Raw genomic sequence first — 17,294 nt, forward strand, 5'->3', positions numbered from 1 at the left:
GGCAGCTACATAGCAAAGTACCACGGGCTGGGTGGCTTATAAGAACAGAAATTGATTACTCCTAGCTCTGGAGGCTGAAGTCTGAGGTGCGGGGGCTTTCCTGAGAGCTGTCTTCTGGTTGCCAAACGCTGACCAGTCCCAACGTTTCCTCACATGGCAGAATGAGAATGAGTTTTTCGGCCTCTTCTTCTAAGGGCACTAAATCCCATTTCATGAGAGCTCCACCCTCATGACCTAATCATCTCCCAGATCTCCCTTCTTCAAACACCATCATATCTAGGGCTAGGATTTCTACATACGAATTTTGAGGAGGCACAAACATTCAGTCCGTAACACCTCCATTGCTGTCATATGCAGTTCTTCAGTCAGACTATGCACTTTCCTTGGGCTTATCACTTGCTCCTTCCCCCATCCCTAGGAATCTGGCCATACCTCTAGCTTCTCTGGGCTTCCCTGATAGCTCAGTTGGTAAAGAATGCACCTGCAATGCAGGAGACCCCAGTTGGATTCCTGGGTCGGGAAGATCCCCTGGAGAAGGGATAGGCTACCAACTCCAGTATTCTTGGGCTTCCCTGGTGGTTCAGCTGGTAAAGAATCTGCCTGCAATGTGGGAGATCTGGGTTCAATCCCTGGGCTGGGAAGATCCCCTGAAGAAAGGAAAGGCTACCCACTCCAGTATTTTGGCCTGGAGAATTCCATGGACTGTATAGTCCATGGGGTCACAAAGAGTCAGACACAACGGAGCGACTTGCACTTTCACTTCACTTTTCTCCTGGCTGAAGTCTCTCTGCCCCTCTAGGCTGTTCTCTTGGGTGGGATCTTCAACTATTCTAGGCAGCCCTCTCTCTCACTCACTCACAAGCTCTCATCTTTGCCCTAACTTCTCAACTTTCCAAAAGTAAACTCTACCCTGCCATCTTTCTTGCTGTTTTGGTTTCTCAGGCTTTTTTTTGCCAAGCTGTGCAACTTGCAGGATCTCAGTTTCCCCAAACAGGGAATGAACCCAGGCCAAAGCAGTGAAAGTGTTGAATTCTAACCACTAGACCCCCAGGGAACTCCTCTGGTTTCTCAGTCTTGACACATTTGAGATAGGAATGGGGTGGAATTCATAACACAACTTTCTCCAAAGAAATTCTCATCTAAAACCATCTAAAATCTTATCTAAAATCCTTAACTTTTTTCACAGCCTTTATTTTAAAGTCTATTTTATCTGATATGAGTATTGCAACTCCTGCTTTCTTTTGGTCTCCATTTGCGTGAAGTGTTTTTTTCCAGTCCTTCTCTTTCAGTCTGTATGTGTTCCTTGTTTTGAGGTGGGTCTCTTGTAGACAGCATATATAGGGGTCTTGTTTTGCAAATCAAAACCACAGTGAGGTACCATTACACGCCAGTCAGGATGGCTGCTATCCAAAAGTCTACAAGCAGTAAATGCTGGAGAGGGTGTGGAGAAAAAGGAACCCTCTTACACTGTTGGTGGGAATGCAAACTAGTACAGCTGCTATGGAGAACAGTGTGGAGATTTCTTAAAAAACTGGAAAAAGAACTGCCATATGACCCAGCAATCCCACTTCTGGGCATACACACCGAGGAAACCAGATCTGAAAGAGACACGTGTACCCCAGTGTTCATTGCAGCACTGTTTATAATAGCCAGGACATGGAAGCAACCTAGATGCCCATCAGCAGACGAATGGATAAGGAAGCTGTGGTACATATACACCATGGAATATTACTCAGCCGTTAAAAAGAATTCATTTGAATCAGTTCTAATAAGATGGGTGAAACTGGAGCCCATTATAAAGAGTGAAGTAAGCCAGAAAGATAAAGACCAATACAGTATACTAACACATATATATGGAATTTAGAAAGATGGTAACGATAACCCTATATGCAAAACAGAAAAAGAGACACAGATATACAGAACAGACTTTTGGACTCTGTGGGAGAAGGTGAGGGTGGGATGTTTTGAGAGAACAGCATCGAAACATGTACATTATCAAGGGTGAGATAGATCACCAGCCCAGGCTGGATGCATGAGACAAGTGCTCGGGGCTGGTGCACTGGGAAGACCCAGAGGGATGGGGTGGGGAGGGAGGTGGGAGGGGGGATCGGGATGGGGAATACATGTAAATCCATGGCTGATTCATGTCAATGTATGGCAAAAACCACTACAATATTGTAAACTAATTAGCCTCCAACTAATAAAAATAAATGGAAAAAATAAAATCCTCAACTCTATTGTACCTTAAATAGTCTTTGCCACTTAGTTTGTAAATGCTGGTCTAGCACCTCACTTTGGAATTTGGAATTTATTGTGATTTAGCTGAAACTTCTATTTTAATATCTGCTTTCATTTGATTTCGGGTACATCTTGAACCAGAATGCTTCTATTATCTGAATCCTAGGCATTGACATGACCTTTTCTTCTAATTTTCAGTCATAAGATACTGTATGCCATTTGGATGTATTTCCAAGGCCCTGCTTCCCTGGTGGCTCAGACAGGAAAGAATTTGCTTGCGATGCAGGAGACACAGGTTTCATCCCTGGGTTGGGAAGATCCCCTGGAGAAGGAAATGGCAACCCGTTCCAGCATTCTTGCCTGGAAAATTCCATAGACAGAAGAGCCTTGTGGGCTACAGTCCGTGAGGTCACAAGGAGTCAGACTTGACTGAGCGACTAACACTCCCAGGCCCTGCCTTTATAGACCCAGATCTGCATTCTAGTGAGAGAGGGGGCACTAGTGAAAAAGAGAGGCAGTACTTCAAGCAAGCTCTGTATGGCCATGGGCATCCTTGTGTGGTACTCTAACTCTGGAGGGGAGTTGCTGTCCCTCCCTGCTTTCTAGCATCTCCAGGGTATGATGTGAGGTGGTGGAGCAGACTTCTTCAAGAGTGGACTGAGACATCGCTGGGGACTCCTGCAGGAAGAGGCAAGAGCCAAACAAATTTGGAAACTTGGGCTGTACATGATCTCGAGCAATTTACCTCTCTGAGTCTTGGTTTCTACATCTGTAGAATGAGAACAGGAAGCCCTCTGTTCCTTATAGCTGAGATCCTATGAAGTGCTTTTTAATTTGAGAAATGGGTCATGAGAGTCAGGAATTGGGGACTTGGTAGACACTATTGAGTCCCCCATCTTGGACTGTGTGGACCTTGATGTCAGAGCCTGAGTCATGTTGTTTTTCTTCTATCTCAATGAGAGTACAATTTATTAGATGAAATGGTGGTGCTGTTGACTGTATCTCTTTGGAACACCTGTGGTGTGGATTTGCTTTGCAGAGTTGCCTGTTTATTTCACATGTGCTCTCTGTCAGGACGAATCCAGAGAAAGTGAGTGCAGGACCAGTGCTTCTCCAACTTCATCACATCCCCGATATCCTACACCAAAGCCCTTTCGTATTGATTTGGTTACTTGGTTTCATTTTCCAAGATATTTTTTTCCAAGATATTGAACCCAGTTCTCTTTATTTCTGCTTTTGCTGTGACGCCAGTTCTCATTTCTGAAAGTTTTCTTGCTTTCCCCCTCATTCCTTCAATAATGTTGTTTTCATCTTCACTTGCCTCTGGGTTTTTGGTGTGCCCTGTGAACTGTATTCACTTGCTCAGACAGGGGTGTGGAGGAAGTGTAGGCCAGGAAACCCCAGCAACCTCCAGCTAACGTGCGGGAGCCTTTCACTTTGTGATTACTACAATTGTTGCCTAGTGGAACAGTGAGCCATTAGCTGGGTTCTCACCCCCCTATTAGTATTACCCTGTAATTTAATCACAATTAGACTCCCAGAGACATAGACATAGGAAACCAGTAGGCAAAGGAGGTAGATGGCAGAAAGTAACAGCAGCCAGGGCTTTTCATCAAAGGCACTATTTTCCAAAGGTGCAGGGCCAAGGAAGAGAGGTCGGAGCTTGGAATGAGGTGACCGGGTAAACAATTAAAAGGACTTGAGTTTTACTTTCTGGTGTTGAGGTTGGGAGTCTGTGAGCATTGATCTCATGTGCTGGGCTGAGCCAATTTGTTTAATAGCAATTGAAAGACATTTTGAGAGATGACCCCCTGCGCCCTTCACCTTCTCTCCTCGTGGTCTGTGAGAGGAAGGTCTCAGAGGAGGCTTTCCTTTATCTCACCTGGTTTCCTCCCTGTGTCCCAAAGCAAATCCTCATGTATACGTTGGAATCCATCTCCTTCCTGAGGGACTCACAGAGGCCCAGGCCTGGAGATGACCATTCCAATTGACTCTGTGTCCTACTGAGAAGTGAGGATGCAGGCAGCGTATACAACTAGGGCTGGAAGTAGACAGTTGTGAAGAGTGGGATCCTTAGATCCTTCCAAGGGACTGTTGTCCTACTCAAGCTTCAGAAACCCAGTTTGTAGTATAGAAAGGAGGAAGGAATCCCAGAATTTGAGTGCCTAAATGATGAGGAAATGATTCAGTCACGCTCCTCCATGGGATTGATCTAAGAAGAACCAAGTGTGAACATTCAGCCCAGCCCAGGACTTCTTCCTTCTTCAATAAAAACAGCCACCTTTGGCCAAAGTCAAATTGTGAAGGGTAGAGTTGGCTGAGGGAGCTGTGAGGACCTGTGAGATGGGAGCAGAGCTGGGTGAGTGAGAAGCTGAGAGCCCACGCAGTTGTAAGCAAAACCGAGATACACTTTGGAAGCCTTCTACTCCCCTTACTCTCTCTCTTTCTCCTCTTCCCAATCAGGAGGAGCCAGTCCTCCTACAAATCTACTTGTGTATTTAATTACTAAGCACCCTCAAGGGTATTAGGAGAAGTTTCTGGTATTCCAGAAGGTTCTGGAAGCCCAAGGCTCCTTTCCTCCAATCAATACACCTGGACCTAGGTGTATGGGATAAAGGACTTCTCCCTTCTCTGATTCTCTTGGCATCAGATTCTTCACTTCTTATGGTAACCTTGTGATTCTAAGTTGGGGGCTTGCCAGGACAGTTCTAGTTTTAAATATTTTATCCTATTGTCTTCATAAATACTTCCAAGGCCACATGCCCTGAATCTGTTATGGAAAAAAACTGTAAGTACAATCTTAACTCACAGCATTTCCTGTCCAGCTGAAATCTATATAAATCTTGTCCTTCCCCAGCACCTAGGCAGAATGGCGTTTGAAAGATTTGCTAAAATCCCAGCTAAGGGAAAGTTAGCTTGTGGGTTGGTGTAGGAACAAAGGATGGGTGATCTCCTTTATTTGGAAGCTTGATTCTAAAGCCCCCAAAACTTATGCAAAAAAAATCCACTCTCCTGATGAACAGATTCAAACTTGCTTTCATTTTTAAGTCTCAGATGTGGGTGTATGGCTTTAGCTTTCAGAATTCTCTTTTCCACTAATTCCCTGATAAAAATCCATTTAAGAGGGAATAGAGTTTGACTCTATAATGAAAGGTGAGAGTTAACTGGCCTCTTCCACCTGGGGCATTGTTTTTCACAATACTGGTCTCAACACACTGTTAGGTCCTGAAATCATTTAAAAGATACTAAGTTTTAGCAAAACTTCAAAACTACAGATAGACAAAGAGATACAGATTTAGATAGAGACACAGAATAGAAAAGAAAAGGAAGAGAACAGAACGTGTCAGAATACATCACACTTGATTTGGATACTGTTTCCTGAAACTTTTGATTCTTCTGTTTTATTTACCTATATATATGTGCGTCTTGGGTCACTATGTAAAAATTTTTTTTTTTTTTTTTTTTTTACATTGTGTGAGTGCTAAGTCACTTCAGTTGTGTCCAGCTCTGTGAGACCCTGTGGACTGTAGCCTACCAGGCTCCTTTGTCCATAGGATTCTCCAGGCAAGAATACTGGAGTGGGCTGCTGTGCCCTCCTCCAGGGGATCTTCCCGACTCGGGGATCAAACCTGCAACTCTTATGTCTCCTGCATTGGCAGGTGGGTTCTTTAACACTTCCCTGGTGGCTCAGTGGTAACGAATCTGCTTGCAATGCAGAAGACCGCCTACCAATGCAGGAGACACCAGTTTGATCAGGAGACACAGGTTTGATCCCTGGGTCAGGAAGATCCCCTGGAGAAGGAAATGGCAACCTGCTCCAGTATTCTTGCCTGGGAAATCCCATGGACAGAGGAGCCTGGTGGGCTCTGGTTCATGACGTTGCAAAAGTCAGACAGAACTTAACAACTAAATCATCATCTACCTGGGAAGCCCTTTTTTTCTGATGGTCACTAAAAAAAGTTCAAGACCTCCTAGGAGAGGTCACAGAGTTCACACTGAGACTGAAACTGCTAAGGCAGACCCTCATCCAAAAGTTGGTTCCACAGGGAAGAAAAAAGAGTAGCCAGAGGCTGGAGGGGGGACTGGGGGAGTCGGGGAGGGGCGTGGAGCCCAACCAAGGGTGTGAGGACAAGTAGTGGAGAAAGGAGAGAGGAAAGGGCCTGAGTAGAAAGACGCCCACTTCGGTCCCCTCCACAGCTGCAGGCACAGAGCCCTGAGCACCAACAACACACCAGGCACTCTGCCAAATGCCTTAAATGAGGTAGCCCTTTCAAGTCTCACCACACCCCACAAGGAGGATGGGTACTATTATTGTCCTATTTTATAGGTGGGGAAAGTGAGGCCCGGAGGTTGAATAACTTGTCTGAGGTCACACGGCTTGGAATTACAGACAACTTGGTCTACCGCTCAGCTGTACCTGATTTTTCAGCTCACTCCCTCCTGCAGCCACAGTAGGCAGTTCCTCTTTGGCTTAGGGACAGGACTTGGTGTGGGCCCAGTATGAGTGATTCACGTAGGCCAGCTGGGAGCCTTGCCCCTGGGTGCAGGGCAGGCAGTGCCAGGAAGCAGGTCTTGGAGCCCAGAGCCAGAGGCTGGTGACTGCGAGGGTGGCAGCCCTCCCCCAGCTCTGCTCCAGCTTGCAGCAGGCTGCAGCTTTGCCATCGCAGAACACACAGCTAATTATAACCAAACAATGAGCAATCACTGCCTGCTGGCGGTTTAGTTCTCGTTAGAGGCCTGGCAGGCTTTTCATTAGCACTTCCCCACCGCCTGAAGGGGAAGGCAGGAGCTCTTGGCTCCGGCTCCCTCCCCCTTTCTGCTCCCTCTTCTCAAAGCGGGTTGGGGCTTTCTCAGCTTCAGAGGTGTGCAGGTTGTATTCAGTGCTGCAGGGGGTATCTTTGTTCCTGCCTTCAGCGAGCTCACCGTCTGCCCAGCAGTCTATTGATTGGAATCAAAAGACAGGCCTATTTGAGCCTGGCAGAGAGGAGAGAGGTTTTGGTCAGCTTTGTGTCCTTGGCGGCTTCTCGTTCAGGCCCTTTCTTGGGGACAGTGAGACTATATTTCTGCCCTTCAATAATATGGGACAGAAAAGTAGTTGCTTTGTGTACATGATCTCTAGCGGTGCTCATTGCTACAGGATGTCCCATGGAGAGGGACTCTGTCCAAATCTTGGGACGTGTAAACCTGGATCAACAAGAGAGACCCATATAGTCACTATAGCCCTGGGAATCCAGGAGAGTTTCTCAAATGTCTTTTTCTTTCTCTTTTCTCTGGCTGCACCCAAGGGCTTGTGGGATCCTAGTTCCCTGACCTGGGATTGAAGCAAGGTCCTCATCAGTGAGGAGTCCTAAACCCTGGAATGCCAAGGAATTCCCTCAAATGCCTGTTTTAAGGGCTTTGGGAAGGGTACAAAGGAATAGCCTCAGACTGTAGAGAATCTGCCTCTAGGAAATATACGTTGTTTACTGTTCCTAGCCAAACTTCAAAGTCCTGCAGGCTTATCTTTTGCCTCTTCAGTCCTATTTAGTTCAGTTCAGTTCAGTCGCTCAGTAGTGTCCAAATCTTTGCTACCGTACGGAGTGAAGCATGCCTCCCTGTCCATCATCAAGTCCCAGAGCTTACTCAACTCATGTCTATCGAGTCAGTGATGCCATTCAACAATCTCATCCTCTGTTGTCCTCTTCTCCTCCTGTCTTCAATCTTTCCCAGCATCAGGGTCTTTTCCAATGAGTCAGTTCTTCACATCAGGTGGCCAAAGTACTGGAGTTTCAGCTTCAGCATCAGTCCTTTCAATGAATATTCAGGACTGATTTCCTTTAGGATGGACTGGTTGGATCTCCTTGCAGTCCAAGGGACTCTCAAGAGCCTTCTCCAACACCACAGTCCAAAAGAATCGATTCTTCGGTGCTCAGCTTTCTTTATAGTGCAACGCTCACATCCATACATGACTTCTGGAAAAACTATAGCTTAGACTAAATGGACCTTTGTTGGCAAAGTAATGTCTCTGCTTTTTAATACACTGTCTAGATTGGTCACAGCTTTTCTTCCAAGGAGCAAGTGTCTTTTAATTTCATGGCTGCAGTCACCATCTGCAGTGATTTTGGAGCCCAAGAAAATAAAGTCTGACACTGTTTCCTCATCTATTTGCCATGAAGTGATGGGACCAGATGCCATGATCTTAGTTTTCTGAATCTTGAGTTTTAAGCCAACTTTTTCACTCTCCTCTTTCACTTTCATCAAGAGGCTCTTTAGTTTTTCTTCATTTTCTGCCATAAGGGTGGTGTCATCTGCATATCTGAGGTTATTGATATTTCTCCCGGCAATCTTGATTCCAGCTTGTGCTTCATCCAGTCCAGCATTTCGTGTGACGTACTCTGCATACAAGTTAAATAAGGAAGGTGACAATATACAGCCTTGATGTACTCCTTCTCCTATTTGGAACCAGTCTGTTGTTCTATGTCCAGTTCTAACTGTTGCTTCCTGACCTGCATACAGATTTCTCAGTAGGCAAGTCAGGTGGTCTGGTATTCCCATCTCTTTAAGAATTTTTCACAGTTTGTTGTGATCCACATAGTCAAAAGCTTTGGCGTAGTCAATAAAGCAGAAGTAGATGTTTTTCTGGAACTCTCTTGCATTTTCTATGATGCAACAGATGTTGGCAATTTGATCTCTGGTTCCTCTGCCTTTTCTAAATCCAGCTTGAACATCCGGAAGTTCACAGTTCATGTACTGTTGAAGCCTGGCTTGGAGAATTTTGAACATTACTTTGCTAGCATGTGAGATGAGTACAATTGTGCAGTAGTCTGAGCATTCTTTGGCATTGCCTTTCTTAGGGATTGCAATGAAAACTGACCTTTTCCAGTCCTGTGGCCACTGCTGAGTTTTCCAAATTTTCTGGCATATTGAGTGTAGCACTTTCACAGCATCATTTTTCAGGATTTGAAATAGCTCAACTGGAATTCCATCACCTCCACTAGCTTTGTTCATAGTGATGCTTCCGAAGGCCCGCTTGACTTTGCATTCTAGGACATCTGGCTCTAGGTGAGTGATCACACCATTGTGGTTATCTGGGTCATGAAGATCTTTTTTGTATAGTTCTTCCATGTATTCTTGCCACCTCTTCTTAATATCTTCTGCTTCTGTTAGGTCTATACCATTTCTGTCCTTTATTGTGCCCATCTTTGTGTGAAATATTCCCTTGGTGTTTCTAATTTTCTTTTTTTTTTTTTAATTTATTTTTTTTTTATTAGTTGGGGGCTAATTACTTCACAACATTTCAGTGGGTTTTGTCATACATTGATATGAATCAGCCATAGATTTACACGTATTCCCCATCCCGATCCCCCCCTCCCACCTCCCTCTCCACCTGATTCCTCTGGGTTTTCCCAGTGCACCAGGCCCAAGCACTTGTCTCATGCATCCAGCCTGGGCTGGTGATCTGTTTCACCATAGATAGTATAGATGCTGTTCTTTTGAAACATCCCACCCTCGCCTTCTCCCACAGAGTTCAAAAGTCTGTTCTGTATTCCTGTGTCTCTTTTTTTGTTTTGCATATAGGGTTATCGTTACCATCTTTCTAAATTCCATATATATGTGTTAGTATGCTGTAATGTTCTTTATCTTTCTGGCTTACTTCACTCTGTATAATGGGCTCCAGTTTCATCCATCTCATTAGAACTGGTTCAAATGAATTCTTTTTAACGGCTGAGTAATATTCCATGGTGTATATGTACCACAGCTTCCTTATCCATTCATCTGCTGATGGGCTTCTAGGTTGCTTCCATGTCCTGGCTATTATAAACAGTGCTGCGATGAACATTGGGGTGCACGTGTCTCTTTCAGATCTGGTTTCCTCAGTGTGTATGCCCAGAAGTGGGATTGCTGGGTCATATGGCAGTTCTTTTTCCAGTTTTTTAAGAAACCTCCACACTGTTTTCCATAGCGGCTGTACTAGTTTGCATTCCCACCAACAGTGTAAGAGGGTTCCCTTTTCTCCACACCCTCTCCAGCATTTATTGCTTGTAGACTTTTGGATAGCAGCCATCCTGACTGGCGTGTAATGGTATCTCATTGTGGTTTTGATTTGCATTTCTGTAATAATGAGTGATGTTGAGCATCTTTTCATGTGTTTGTTAGCCATCAGTATGTCTTCTTTGGAGAAATGTCTGTTTAGTTCTTTGGCCCATTTTTTGATTGGGTCATTTATTTTTCTGGAATTGAGCTGCAGGAGTTGCTTGTATATTTTTGAGATTAATCAAAATCTCTGTTTTTGTCTGTTGCTTCATTTGGTATTATTTTCTTCCAATCTGAGGGCTGTCTTTTCACCTTACTTATAGTTCCCTTTGTAGTGCAAAAGCTTTTAAGTTTCATTAGGTCCCATTTGTTTATTTTTGCTTTTATTTCCAATATTCTGGGAGGTGGGTCATAGAGGATCTTGCTGTGGTTTATGTCGGAGAGTGTTTTGCCTATGTTCTCCTCTAGGAGTTTTATAGTTTCTGGTCCTACATTTAGATCTTTAATCCATTTTGAGTTTATTTTTGTGTATGGTGTTAGAAAGTGTTCTAGTTTCATTCTTTTACAAGTGGTTGACCAGTTTTCCCAGCACCACTTGTTAAAGAGGTTGTCTTTTTTCCAATGTATATCCTTGCCTCCTTTGTCAAAGATAAGGTGTCCATAGGTTCATGGATTTATCTCTGGGCTTTCTATTCTGTTCCATTGATCTATATTTCTGTCTTTGTGCCAGTACCATACTGTCTTGATGACCGTGGCTTTGTAGTAGAGTCTGAAGTCAGGCAGGATGATTCCTCCAGTTCCATTCTTCTTTCTCAAGATTACTTTGGCTATTCGAGGTTTTTTGTATTTCCATACAAATTGTGAAATTCTTTGGTCTAGTTCTGTGAAAAATACCGTTGGTAGCTTGACAGGGATTGCATTGAATCTATAGATTGCTTTGGGTAGAATAGCCATTTTGACAATATTGATTCTTCCCATCCATGAACACTGTATGTTTCTCCATCTGTTTGTGTCCTCTTTGATTTCTTTCATCAGTGTTTTATAGTTTTCTATGTATAGGTCTTTTGTTTCTTTAGGTAGATATACTCCTAAGTATTTTATTCTTTTTGTTGCAATGGTGAATGGTATTGTTTCCTTAACTTCTCTTTCTGTTTTTTCATTGTTAGTATACAGGAATGCAAGGAATTTCTGTGTGTTAATTTTATATCCTGCAACTTTACTATATTCATTGATTAGCTCTAGTAATTTTCTGGAAGAGTCTTAAGGGTTTTCTATGTAGAGGATCATGTCATCTGCAAACAGTGAGAGTTTCACTTCTTTACCTATCTGGATTCCTTTTACTTCTTTTTCTGCTCTGATTGCTGTGGCCAAAACTTCCAACACTATGTTGAATAGTAGTGGTGAGAGTGGGCACCTCTAATTTTCTTGAAGAGATCTCTAGTCTTTCCTATTCTATTATTTTCCTCTATTTCTTTGCATTGATCACTGAGGAAGGCTTTCTTATCTCTCCTTGCTATTCTTTGGAACTCTGCATTCAAATGGGTATATCTTTTCTTTTCTCCTTTGCCTCTAGTGTCTCTTCTTTTCTCAGCTATTTGTAAGGTCTCCTCAGGCAGCCATTTTGCCTTTTTGCATTTCTTTTTCTTGGGGATGGTCTTGATCCCTGCCTCTTGTACTATGTCAGGCACTCTGTCTATCAGATCTAATCCCTTGAATCTATTCCTCACTTCTACTGTATAATCGTAAGGGATTTGATTTAGGTCATACTTGAATGGTCTAGTGATTTTCCCTACTTTCTTCAATTTAAGTCTGAATTTGGCAGTAAGGAATTCATGATCTGAGTCACAGTCAGCTCCCAGTCTTGTTTTTGCTGACTGTATAGAGCTTCTCCATCTTTGGCTGCAAAGAATACAATCAATCTGATTTTGGTGTTGAACATCTGGTGATGTCCATGTGTAGAGTCTTCTCTTGTGTTGTTGGAAGAGGGTGTTTGCTATGACCAGTGCGTTCTCTTGGCAAACTCTGTTAGCCTTTGACCTACTTCATTTTGTACTCCAAAGCCAGATTTGCCTGTTACTCACTCTCCCTGATATCTAACATCCTTCTGGTGTTCTCCGATTCCATATTAGGACTTCCTAGAGAAAGCAAGGAGAAGGCAATGGCAACCTACTCCAGTACTCTTGCCTGGAAAATCCCATGGACAGAGGAGCCTGGTAGGCTGCAGTCCATGGGGTTGCTAGGAGTCAGGCACAACTGAGCGACTTCACTTTCTCTTTTCACTTTCATGCATTGGAGAAGGTAATGGCAACCCACTCCTGTGTTCTTGCCTGGAGAATCCCAGGGACGGGAGAGCCTGGTGGGCTGCCATCTATGGGTGGCACAGAGTCAGACACGACTGAAGTGACTTAGCAGCAGCAGCAGAGAAAGCATGGGGATTCCAGAAAAACCATCTACTTATGCTTCATTGGCTACGCTAAAGCCTTTTGACTGTGTGGATCACAACAAACTGTGAAAAATTCTTAAAGAGATGGGAATACCAAACCACCTGACTTGCCTCCTGAGAAACCTGTATGTGGGTCAAGAAGCAACAGTTAGAACTGGACATAGAACAACAGACTGGTTCCAAATTGGGAAAGGAGTACATCAAGGCTGTATATTGTCACCCTGCTTATTTAACTTGTATGCAGAGTACATCGTGTGAAATGCTGGACTGGATGAAGCACAAGCTGGAATCAAGATTGCCAGGAGAAATATCAATAACTTTAGAAATGCAGATGACATCACCCTTTTGGCAAAAAGCAAAAAGGAACTAAAGAGCCTCTTGATGAAAGTAAAAGAGTAGAGTGAAAAATTTGGCTTAAAACTCGACATTCAAAAAACTAAGATCATGGCATCTGGTTCCATCACTTCACAGCAAATAGATGGGGAAACAATGGAAACAGTGAGACACTTTATTTTCTTGGGCTCCAAAATCACTGCTGATGGTGACTGCAGCCATGAAATTAAAAGACACTTGCTCCTTGGAAGGAAAGCTATGACAAACATAGACAGCATATTAAAAAGCAGAGACATCACTTTGCCAACAAAGGTCCATCTAGTCAAAGCTATGGTTTTTCTAGTAGTCATGTTTGGATGTGAGAGTTGGACTATAAAGAACACTGAGTGCTGAAGAATTGATGCTTTTGAACTGTGGTGCTGGAGAAGACTATTGAGTGTCCCTTGGACATCCAGGATGTCAAAGTAGTCCATCCTAAAGGATATCAACCCTGAGTATTCATTGGAAGGACTGATGCTGAAGCTGAAGGTCCAATACTTTGGCCACCTGATGAAAAGAGCCGACTTATTGAAAAGTCCCTGAGGCTGGGAAAGAGGAAGCAGGAGGAGAAGGGGGCAACAGAGGATGAGATGGTTGGATAGCATCACCAACTCAGTGGATGTGAGTTTGAGCAAGCTCTGGGAGATAGTGAAAGACAGGGAAACCAGGCATGCTGCAGTCCATGGGGTCACAAAGAGTTGGACACGACTTAGCGACTGAACAACAGCAATCTGCTATCAACCCATCACATGAAGGTCTTAGTTGAAAATCTTTCAAGAGGGTATCCCTCCAGGAACCATCATCATAAACGTGAGGAATACTTGGGTCCTGATCATGGAGGAATCTCTGGTGCCTCCCAAAGCAGAATGCCTGTCCAGAGCAGCAGAATATGGTCCATACTTGTGAGGTGAATGAGTGAGGATCTGGGAGGGGTATGAAGGGGCATCTGATCTTCATTTTCCAGGTAAAGGTCTAAGGCCTAGAGGTAGGGTGACCAGCTGTCTCAGTTTGCCTAGGAATGAGGGGTTTCTATAACACGGGAATTTTCAGTTTTAAGATCAGACAAGTCAATCACCCTATAAGGGGCTGTGATGAGTAAACCCATGTGGGCAGAGTGGGAAGGAAAAAAGACTTGGCCACAGTTTGTTCACCAGAAAGATGGGAAACATCTTTCCAGAGGGCTGTGGGAAGGCAATTCTTCAAAGAAGAACTAGATATGGCCAATAAACACATTTAAAATATTTAAATTTACTGATAATATCAAATACAAACTAAAGCAACTTTCACCTATTTGTCAAAGATTTAAATATATATAGGGGATTCCCGGGCAGTCCAGTGGTTAGGGGGCTTCCCTTGTGGCTCAGACAGTAAAGAATCTGCCTGCAATGCTGGAGACCTGGGTTTCATCCCTGGGATGGGAAGATTTCCTGGAGGAGGGCATGACTCTGTGCTTTCACTTCCTAGGGTGTGGATTCAATCCCTGATAGGGGAACTAAGATCCTACAAACTGTGCGGCATGACACAGCCAAAACACACACACACACACACACACAGACTAGGAAGCCAGCACTCATACACTGTTGGTCAAAATATAAACTATTTTGATCTTTTTGGAGAGCAATTGGTTAAAAAATGTTTTTAAGCTATCCATGCCCTTAGACAATATAATTGCATTTCTTAGAATCTGGTCTTAAGGAAATAATTAGCAAGAAGTGTGATCAAAATTTGAGTACTTATTTGTTTTTGACAGCTTCATAATAAAATCAGGTTAAAGACAACCTAAAATTTCTCCTGGGGAGGCCAAATGAAAAAAACAAATTCCTTTTGATTTTTAAGCAAAGTAATTCAACTCTCCTTTTGTTCTGCCCTCTGCTTTCAGGTTTTGCCTAAAAGCCTTTATTTTAGATTCAAACAGTTCTTTCCAAAGAGAAATTTTGCCATCGGTATTTTAAATATGGTTTCCAGCCACTCTTGGCTTTCACTGGTCACATAGGCTATGACAGAGCAGCAGCTCAGACTGTCTCAAGAAGAAGAAGAAAAGAATGGTAGCAGATACTGTTAGATGTGGGGGATTCAGGCAGAGCTGACCAATGGAGCCTCAGGGAGAGTCCACCTAAGATCCGCTCCTTCAGTAGATTGGCTCTTTCTCTCATTTAACAATGACTCTGAGTCCCTCCCTGAGGCCCTTACTAGCTGTGTGCCCATAAGCCAAGTTACTGAACTTCTCTGTACCTCAGTGGCTTTATCTGTAACAAGGGATCATTAATACTTATATAGTGCTTATTACGAGACAGGCTGTGGTATAATAAAATTTGTTTGATCTTTGTCCTTTGTTCTGGCACAGAACTCCTAAAACTCATGGAATTTCCTGAATGATGATAGTGTCTTTTGTCATCCATAATGAGCTCCTTTTGACCACATATGCTAATGAGATGATTCAGAGTGAAGGCCCTAGATAGCTTTAGGATGGAGCTTGGCTGAGAGAAAGACCTAAGATGCAAGATAAGAGGATGCAAATTTTCAGTCCCAACCTCCAAACTCTGGAGAAAGAGGAGGGCCCAAGATTGTTCAAGATAAAAGCTCTTGAACAGTAAACTATAAGCAAAGTAAAAACACAGCCCTCAGAATGAGAGCAAATGAAACAACTGACAAAGACTTAATCTCCAAAATAAACAACCAGTTCATGCAGCTCAATACCAGAAAAACAAACAACCCAATCAAAAAGTGGACAAAAGACCTAAACATACATGTCTCCAAAGAAGACATCAAATCAGTTCAGTTCAGTTGCTCAGTCATGTCCAACTCTTGTGACCCCATGGACTGCAGCACACCAGGCTTCCCTGTCCATCACCAACTCCTGGATCTTGGTCAAACTCATGTCCATTGAGTTGGTGATGTCATCCAACTGTCTTATCCTCTGTCATCCCCTTCTCCTCCTGTGTTTAATCTTTCCCAGCATCAGGGTCTTTTCCGATGAGTCAGTTCTTCAAATCAGGTGCCCAAGAAGACATACAGATGGCTAATAAACACATGAAAAGATACTCAACATCACTCATTTTTAGAGAAATGCAAATCAAAACCACAATGAGGTACGATCTCACACCAGTCAGAATGGCCATCATCAAAGTCTACAAACAATAAATGCTAGAGAGAGTGTGGTGAAAAGGGAACCCTTTTACACTTTTGATGGGAATGCAAACTGTGTGGACAGTGTGGAGATTCCTTTAAAGACTGGGAATAGAACTGCTATACGACCCAGCAATTCCACTGCTGGGCATACACCCCGAGGAAATGAGAACTGAAAGAGACACATGTACCCCAATGTTCATCCCAGTGCTATTTACAATAGCCAGGACATGGAAGCAACCTGGATGTCCGTCAGCCGATGAATGGATAAGGAAGTTGTGGTACATATGCACAATGGAATATTACTCAGCTATATAAAGGAACACACCTGAGTCAGTTCTAATGAGGTGGATGAAACTGGAGCCTATTATACAGAGTGAAGTAAGTCAGAGATAGACAAATACTGTATATTAATGCATATATATGGAATTTAGGAAGATGGTACCAATGATCCTACATGCAGGGCAGCAAAGGAGACACGGATGTAAAGAACAGACTTTTGGACTTGGTGGGAGGAGAGGGTGGGATGATTTGAGGGAATAGCATTGAAACATGTACATTACCATATGTAAAATAGACGACCAGTGTAAGTTCAACGTATGTAAAATAAATGACCAGTGTAACTTCAATGCATGAAGCAGGGCAGCCAAAGCTGGTGTCTGGGACAACCCAGAGGGATAGTGTGGGGAGGGAGGTGGGAGGGGGGTTCAGGATAGGGGGACATATGTATACCTATGGCCCATTCATGTTGATGTATGGCAAAAATCATCACAATATTGTAATTATTCTCCAGTTAAAACAAATTATTTTAGAAAATACAGATGGTAAGCATAATAGCATCTGAAAAATGATCATGCATATATGTGTTTGATACTGTATACATGTATACATGCACACACAAGTACATGTGTAGAAAAAATATAGAAGAATACATTCCAAACTGTTGATAATGGTTATTCTAAAAGTTTAGGAGACCAGAGTGATGGGACCCAGGGTTTTCTTCATATGACATTATTGGAATTTTTTGTCATAAAAATATTAAAAAATGGAGTTTAAAAAAAAAAAAACTTCTTGAACAGCAAGATTCAAAGAGCTTCTGGTC

Source organism: Dama dama, chromosome 5 (genome assembly GCF_033118175.1).
Source record: "Dama dama isolate Ldn47 chromosome 5, ASM3311817v1, whole genome shotgun sequence".
NCBI lineage: Eukaryota > Metazoa > Chordata > Mammalia > Artiodactyla > Cervidae > Dama > Dama dama.